Source organism: Spodoptera frugiperda, chromosome 8 (genome assembly GCF_023101765.2).
Source record: "Spodoptera frugiperda isolate SF20-4 chromosome 8, AGI-APGP_CSIRO_Sfru_2.0, whole genome shotgun sequence".
NCBI classification, from domain to species: Eukaryota; Metazoa; Arthropoda; class Insecta; order Lepidoptera; family Noctuidae; genus Spodoptera; species Spodoptera frugiperda.
In genome coordinates, this window is record NC_064219.1 from 6,399,590 (window position 1) to 6,407,508 (window position 7,919).

Genomic DNA, 7,919 nt, shown 5'->3' on the forward strand with positions numbered 1-7,919 from the left:
AAAGCATAATTTTTTATAAAGATAATAATTTCCTTTCCTAATAAAAACAATATGATTTTCTTTGTGACAAAAATGATCCAGTCAAAAAGTGTAACGGAAGGTCGTAATCAGTGAAGCAAATTCGGCACAAGCGAGTAGAGGAGGCGAGCGGAGCGGGCTGGCGAGGTGATGTGGAGGTTATGAATACAAAAGGTATAGAAACCAACAGCATTGCGGTCGAGGAACGGAACGTCGCCGCACGAACGCCGGGGTCCTATTCTTGTAGCCACACTCAATACCGACTCGCCGATAATATTCCTTTCCCATGAAAAACTAACTGTACAACTGCTAGTGCCTATTCTGTTCGTCCGCATTCATTACATGTCGTAAATGTACGAATCAAATAAAACATAAATTGAAGTTGTTAAAACTAAAATAAATACCTAGGTTTAGCGGACTATAGGTAGCCTAGAGTAATGTTTATCGCGCTAGTGTTAGTAAATCCATTGATTGGTTTTTAAAATGGTTCATTCATTCGTAATGGGCGATAGACTGATGCCTTCTGGAATCTTAAACCGTGGAATTATTTTACTATCGATTAAATTCAAACGTAGGTAGGTGGGTAACCTGGAAGGTTTTGAGTTTGGCGCCATTTCGTATCTCATAAGCCTGCATAGGTTTTGAATTTGTTGTAAATGGTATACTTACCGTTTATTAGAATGTTTCCTAAATTATCCACGCGGTCTTAAAACGACTACGGTAGTGCAGGCAATTAAAAAATCTATGTTTTCCCTTGCACCCGTTGTAAAACCTTGGTTTTCTATAAAAATCACCAATACGACATCAGAACGACAATATATCCAGTAGAATGAATAAAGAGACCTATTGTTCTGAAGCAACGTGAGATATTTTTCCACGCAGTGTTGGTAATAGCCGCCGCCGGACGCACGGTGACGTCAGGGATTCTTGTGCACGCTCAGCCCGGTGGCTCTGAATCACGCGCCGATGTGTCACCGCCGACGCCCGCCATACGGCCACCACGCTCAACTACTTACAATGTCCATACCATGCCACATTATCAATGTACTTGGAACCAATTCACTACGACTAGAACAGCACCTACTCTTATCAAGCGTCAAACGAATGCGGGTAGGCCAATAAAGATATTAACAATATCGTTTGTGCTCTGTGAAGCAATCTTACTAGCGTTACCAAGTAGATACTTGGTACTTTTGTATTTACTTTTACAATTATAACTTGTAAGTTTTTCATATTATAATGTCCAGATATATCATTAAACGAGGGTAGATTTTCATACACGTGACGGTCCAACCTTGCGGAATATCACCTTGTTTTGATTGTATGCTGCGCTACGAGCTCGCAAAACATTTCAAGGAAATCAACTGGTTTGACTTGCTTTTGGCAAGAGATGGCCAGTGTGTATGTGGTTAATTTCTAATAACTAATTCTAGTATTCCGCTATGTTTAGACAATAGAAGGTACCTATTTGTTTTTGAGTCGGATTGGATCATACAATCACACAACAATGGAATTTAGTATGAATATAAAGTTCTGTAAATGATAAAGCGTTGCTTCGTGAATAAAAATGAGTGGACAGCAAGTAGTGTGTCAGTGTGGAGCAACCGGTACGCAGCCGTGGTCTCCGGCGCGGGCCGGTCGCTCGGTCGCTCGGCTGACTTGTATTTTTATGTAACTTGTTGTTAGGTAGCGCTGGTCGTTGCGCCACGGTCCGCTCGCCGCCAGCCGACTCACTGCTGTGGCGAATGAATTTGAGGAAAACTGGGCTGCGATAGAGAGAACATTGCCGTTCACATTGCTGGCTCTCGCTGGAAACTATTTTATAACGCGCAGTATTTGCGTTCATCATGCGTTGAGTTTCTTTTTATGCTTTGGATGGTGGGAAGCCAGAGAGAACAGGATTGTTGGTTTACAATGAAAAATATGAATGAGCGACAAGATGTTGATTCTGTGATTAGGTTTAAGTCAGTATTTTGGGTTGGGTTTGTACCTACTTCTATGTATGTAAAATGTATTCTACACAACCCACGTTGAATAGAAGTATCATTAGAATGTTTTCAAATTATCATCAAGTACCTACTTGCTGACTTGTTTATTAATTTGGTAGGTACCTATGTTATGTTACGTTGAAATAAATTTAACAAAGTATCTGTTAGGTAAGAAGGAAGGTTACCTACCTTACCTGTATACCTGCTTAGGTACTTTACGATCTGAAGTAACGCTATAGATAGCCACAAATCTAACGCTTACATATTATAGTAATCACAAACAACCAGGATAGTGCAAGATAAATCTAATTTTATGTAAGCAATTTCTATCAATTAAGTTATTTCGTAACATATGCTACGTAACCCCACTACACACAAGTAAAAGCTTAGAAGAATAAAGGAGTTATGTACAGAGTACAGACTAAGGCATTTAATAATTAGCCAGTTGTAAAATAAATAAAACTTGTAATGTTTTCGATTGGCTGACTGGGAACAAATTCCCGGCACTCGGACACCGAGCTCGATTGCTACGCGTAAACATGTTTATGAGCCCACAGTCCACTCTTTGACATCCTCTGGAGCGTTTATTGAAATAATCTATTTATACACTCGTATATATGCATATTTCTCTACTGCATTTAACGAGCCAAAAGCAATGCATTGCTGTAAATATTTTTTTTACGTTTAAACGTAGATAACTGCAAATGCGAATTGAGTTGTTACACTTTAATGTTACGGATTTCGTATTTTCCGTCAAATAAAATAAGTTTATAACGCTAAACTGACTGCTCCAATAGTCGAGCAGTTGCAAATGCGACTGCTGCGATCAAGGTCTTGTGTTTGAAAAGAAAAAATATCATTCAAATATTCTGAAATTCTCAGTGAATTGTAGTAATGAAACAGTGTACAAGTAGTTTTAAAGAGAATATAGTGAATCCTTCTATAGATACAACTTGTATTAAAAGAGCCTAATCTCTGCCTATCCTTTAGGTAATAACTCTATTATTTCAATCTGTTAAATATTTACTCAAGTATTTAACAGATTGAAAATATTTGAGGTTTTAAAAAAACATGAACACAATTTTACATAGGCATTAGTACACTTAAACCTAGAGAGTACATTATATAACTTAAAATAGAATATGTACCCAGTAAAATTCATGCTAGCAGAGAAAATAAAAAATTAACTAAACCTCTCATTACTACAAGTTGGAGTCGTAGTTCACATTTTACTAAGAAATAGAAATGTGTAGGTTTCTACACGATTCTACGTGGGTACACCTACATAATTAGTAGTCCGTTTTTTCATTCATCTGTTTAACAAAATATCAAAAACCTAACTACATTACGTTACTAGCTTTCTAAGTAATATTGAACTCGATCATTGAACTTGAACTCATACCCCACGTTGCTAAGGCATAGTTTCGTCTAAAAACCTATGAGACGGGCTTACATAAGTAAAAATGTCTACCAGACCAACAGCTGACATAAGTGGTCGGGACATTGTAAGGAATTTTCAGTTTCAACGAAAACGTTGTCATTTCTGAGAGAACGGCCTTGACATCACATCACAGCAGAAATTATTCAATACAACATTTGCAAATGAATTTTTTGAATACCCAACAGAAGCTATAGTAAACAATAAAGGGTGTTGAACTATGATGGAATGTTTTACATAAGTAAATATATTGAAAAACATTACCCTTCTTCTTGCGTCTTCACGTAATAACTTTTTATAAAGTTATCAATTAATAATATATTTTATAAGCGCGATGTTTTCCCACGGCACATCGTACGAGTCACAGTTACCGGCTCGTTTTACCCACATTTCAGCCAGTTTTCATTTCATATCTCATAAAAAGTCCTGATGTGTTGCGCGATTACATTTGTAACACAAACAAATAAACTTGATCGTTCACGGTTGCGTATGAAGTTTATAAAAGACAAGTATCAAAATCATTTAGGCCATAGATGGAGAGTTTAAGTCAGTAATGTTGGTAATGGTTAATATGCAGTACAATTGCAGTAGGTGTTAACGGCTTAGGGTCTGATGCGCCGCGGCGTGTCCCCGGTACCCTTGGCCGTCAGTGGCCCGCCGCCCTCAGCGCCGCGACCCCTGCGCCCTCCGATGCCCTCTCGTCCTTGCACACCCTCTCTGCGTTCATCTAGCTATTGTGACGCTGCTATCGCTCACAATTACTCTTAACGTTGCAAATCCAACATTTTCTTTTATAAGAAGAATTTTGTATTTTGGCAACTTGTGATTTATCTTGTGGAAACAGTGACAGTATGTCTTTAGTTCGTTTTTACCTGCATTTGTATTGGGTTTCTATCTATTAGAGTTGTATGTATCTGTGTTGTGATTTTTATGAGCGTTAGTAAGGAATGTCAATGAGTGTTCCGCTCTGAAATTGAAATAACGGCAGTTTACGGAAGACTGGGATCAATTTGGTGGCCGTCCGCCAGCGTTGTACTGTGTGAGGCGTAGAAAGTGAAGCTTAATTTTGGCCTAAATATACCTAGCCACTTATCTACAGTGAAGTTAAAAAGTTACGTAAATTCTAAGAATTCAGAGTACTGTGATTATTATTTTGATAGGTGTGGTAGTATTCGTAGTAGTATTTTTGTCGCAATATGAACCCTATTTTTATTGGATTAAAGAAGATTGTTACTAGATAGTAAACTTTCATTTAGTAGGCTCTGAAATATGAATAGAATTTAAAGGTAATCCTTTAATAGGGGTGAGTTCTACCAGTTTGAAGTTCCTTAAAACGTCGAAATCAAAAAAATCAATGTTAAATTGTTTGAAAAAGAGTTTTAAAACATAAGATATATGTCAACGACTATATAATAGTAAAATAATCAAAAATCATATATCGACATTATAGCATAATAGTGAAAATAAAAATTTGTAACAAATAATTATTTCATACTGGATTTCAACCCGCATCGTGAAGCCAAAAACTTTTAACGCCCAGCCACTGCACGCTGCGAAGTGACCTGTCTGAAATAGTCACTACGCAACGCTACACCTTACTACTTAGTCGCCACGAAATGGAATGTCCCGCAACGTTAAATAGATGCTATGCAACGCTATGCCTACCTTTCATTTTTATTTTTACGCAACGTTACGCCTCGCTACGATGACGCTACGACTCACTACGTAGATGCTACGCCACGCTACGTAGATGCTACGCCACGCTACGTAGAAGCTACGCCACGCTACGTAGATGCTACGCTTCGGTACGTAAACGCCACGTAGATGCCACGCCACAGCACGCTGCTGCATGCCGCGACAGGCCATGCTGGCAGTGAACGCCGGCTTTTAAGCAACACTGCAACATCCGCTTTTCGCTAGTTATATCGTAAGTCCAAATAAATTACAATGCAGACTATAAATATTCTTTCTCGACCCAGGAATCGAACCCAAGACCTAGGACTGGAGGTAGTCTATATTCTTCAGGTTAATAATATTAGTTTACACAAATTGAGCTATAATCATTAGTCATTAGTAGTATAATCATCTTCCTATTTACCCAAGCAACTCTGCCTACCCCTTTTTGTATAACAAATGGAAAAGGAATCCATTTTGACGATTGCAACACAATTAAGTCGCTTCGTGTGCTCCTGCCCTAATATTGGATTGACGAAATAAGTTTAAAATCGTACACCCTTTTAAATCTGGAGCGCTTGTAATGGGATTTCGGATTCAAAATAAATGCTGATGGCTTTTGTATTACTCTTCTAGAACTTGCTAGAAGAATACAGTTCTGTTACGGTGGTCTCTAAGCTGCAGGAGCTGGTTGCCAAACCACTGCGCCAATGGTTGCGCGACCAACTGCTGCATAACGAGTCACCAGTTCATTTCTCGAACTTAACCATTCTTTGTGTGATTCACAGTTATTGTTCGGAGTGTGACGTGTATGTGAAATTATATGCATCGGATTCGAACTTGAGACCATATGTCACACAATGCGCGTTTATAGCTACTAAACTAAGAATATAGTAAAACCTAGCCTAACTGTTCAACATACTAGATCTAAGGGTAAGTTTAAGTGTGGGAGAACCATGCTTCGGCACGAATGGGCCAGCTCGACTGAAATGATACCACGGCCCACAGAAAACCGACGTGAAACAACGCTTGAGGTGTGTTTCGTTGTGTGAGTGAGGTTACTGGAGGCCCAATTACCCCCCTTCCTAATCTTTCCAATCCCCGATTCCTCAAATTACTAAATTACTAACCCGTAAACTGCTGGCAATGCACTTGTAACGCCTTTGATGTTTCAAGTGTCCATGGGTGGCAGTGATTGCTTACCATCAGATGATCCGTCTGCTCGTTTACCGGATTATTTCATAGAAAAGTTAGATAATATGGACTAAACATATCTATCCGCCTAGGTACACTGAGTATTCTAAATCGTTACATGATAATCTAGGTTACTTTGAAAAGGTAAACAAAAGGAACGAAATCTAGGCAGAAAAAAGCGTCAGTTTCTTGTAAACTTCCGCAGTGCGCACAAGTATTGGATCTATTTCAATTATTTAGAACAAATTCCTGTCTTGTTTGTTAAGATTTTCTGGAATTCTCTTTAATTTTTAGAATTTCGTTCCTAAAGAGTAAAACGTTACTAAGAGTCCTGTTTATTTGTCTATCTTTCTTCAGCTAGGTTGTATCTCATGACCTGATACTTTTGGACACGGACCCTTCGGTAAGAGGTGAGCGGTACCAACACACGCTTGTTTTATGAATATTTTTGAAATGTTAATACATCATTATATAAATATATTTGATATCTATATACATTTTAATAGTTATACACTAATAGCGCAATGTAATAGGAAGGTAGTAGAGCATAAACAAAACATAATTACCCAGGATTCATGTTTCTATTGAAACTTTTAAATTGAAAAACCTAATATTACATTGCCTGAGCTGAGAACCAAACCCACGCCTTTATTTTTAGCATTCGCATTTGAATGATGCGTATAAATAGACAGGAAACAAAAAATATATTTGTAAGATAAAAAATGTGAATATAATTTGTGAGTACTGAGGTTTCTATATTTTGGGAAAAGTACGAGTATGACTTGCTGAGGTATAGTGTTATCATCATTAACAGCCCAGTCCACAGCTGGTCTATGAGCCTCCTCGACATACCTTGCCGTAATCTCCACGCTTGCTAGGTAGGTTGCAGATAGGCCTGAGGATGGCGATAAAGGTTAGCTAGCCACCATCACCACCACAGATGGGCCCAGTAGGAGTGATGCCCGATACGGAGCCACGGAATACCTAACGGGTTGCTGGGGCTCCGGCTCGCAGAGCAGGAGTAGGAATGGGGTGGTTTTTCGTCAGTAAGAGTCTCCCTGAAGGTTGGAAATCGTAGTTTAAAAGGTTTAGGTGTATATGCGCATTTATAGAATATTTTAGGATTCTATTCCCAGTTCTAGTCTGTTCGCTCATTAGTCTTAACTGTATAATTCTGGACTTATAATTTTCAACTGAAATTATCACAATAATAATATGTCATCCGCGGGAATCGAACTCGAGACACCTTGGTCAACAAATCCTACCTACTCAAGCAACGATGCGGTTACCATAGCAACAACTGTTATATTTGCTCTATAACCACTTAGCTCACTTAGGTACCCTCTTACTACGAAACAAAACCTGATTTTATAGGGGTGTAAGGTTAGACTGCAGTTATCTAATCAGACCACTCTCATAAACTAGACTCTGCCGGTGACATTAGCCATTAATGACGGAAATATACCCTGAGAACCAAAGCAGTTTCATTCTTCACCACCTATTTAAATACCTACATAATTACAACACACGAAAACAGGTCTTAGAACTACATTATAGAGTTGATTTTTAAGTACTTTTTTAGTTATTGATATAATATTGTGTATTTT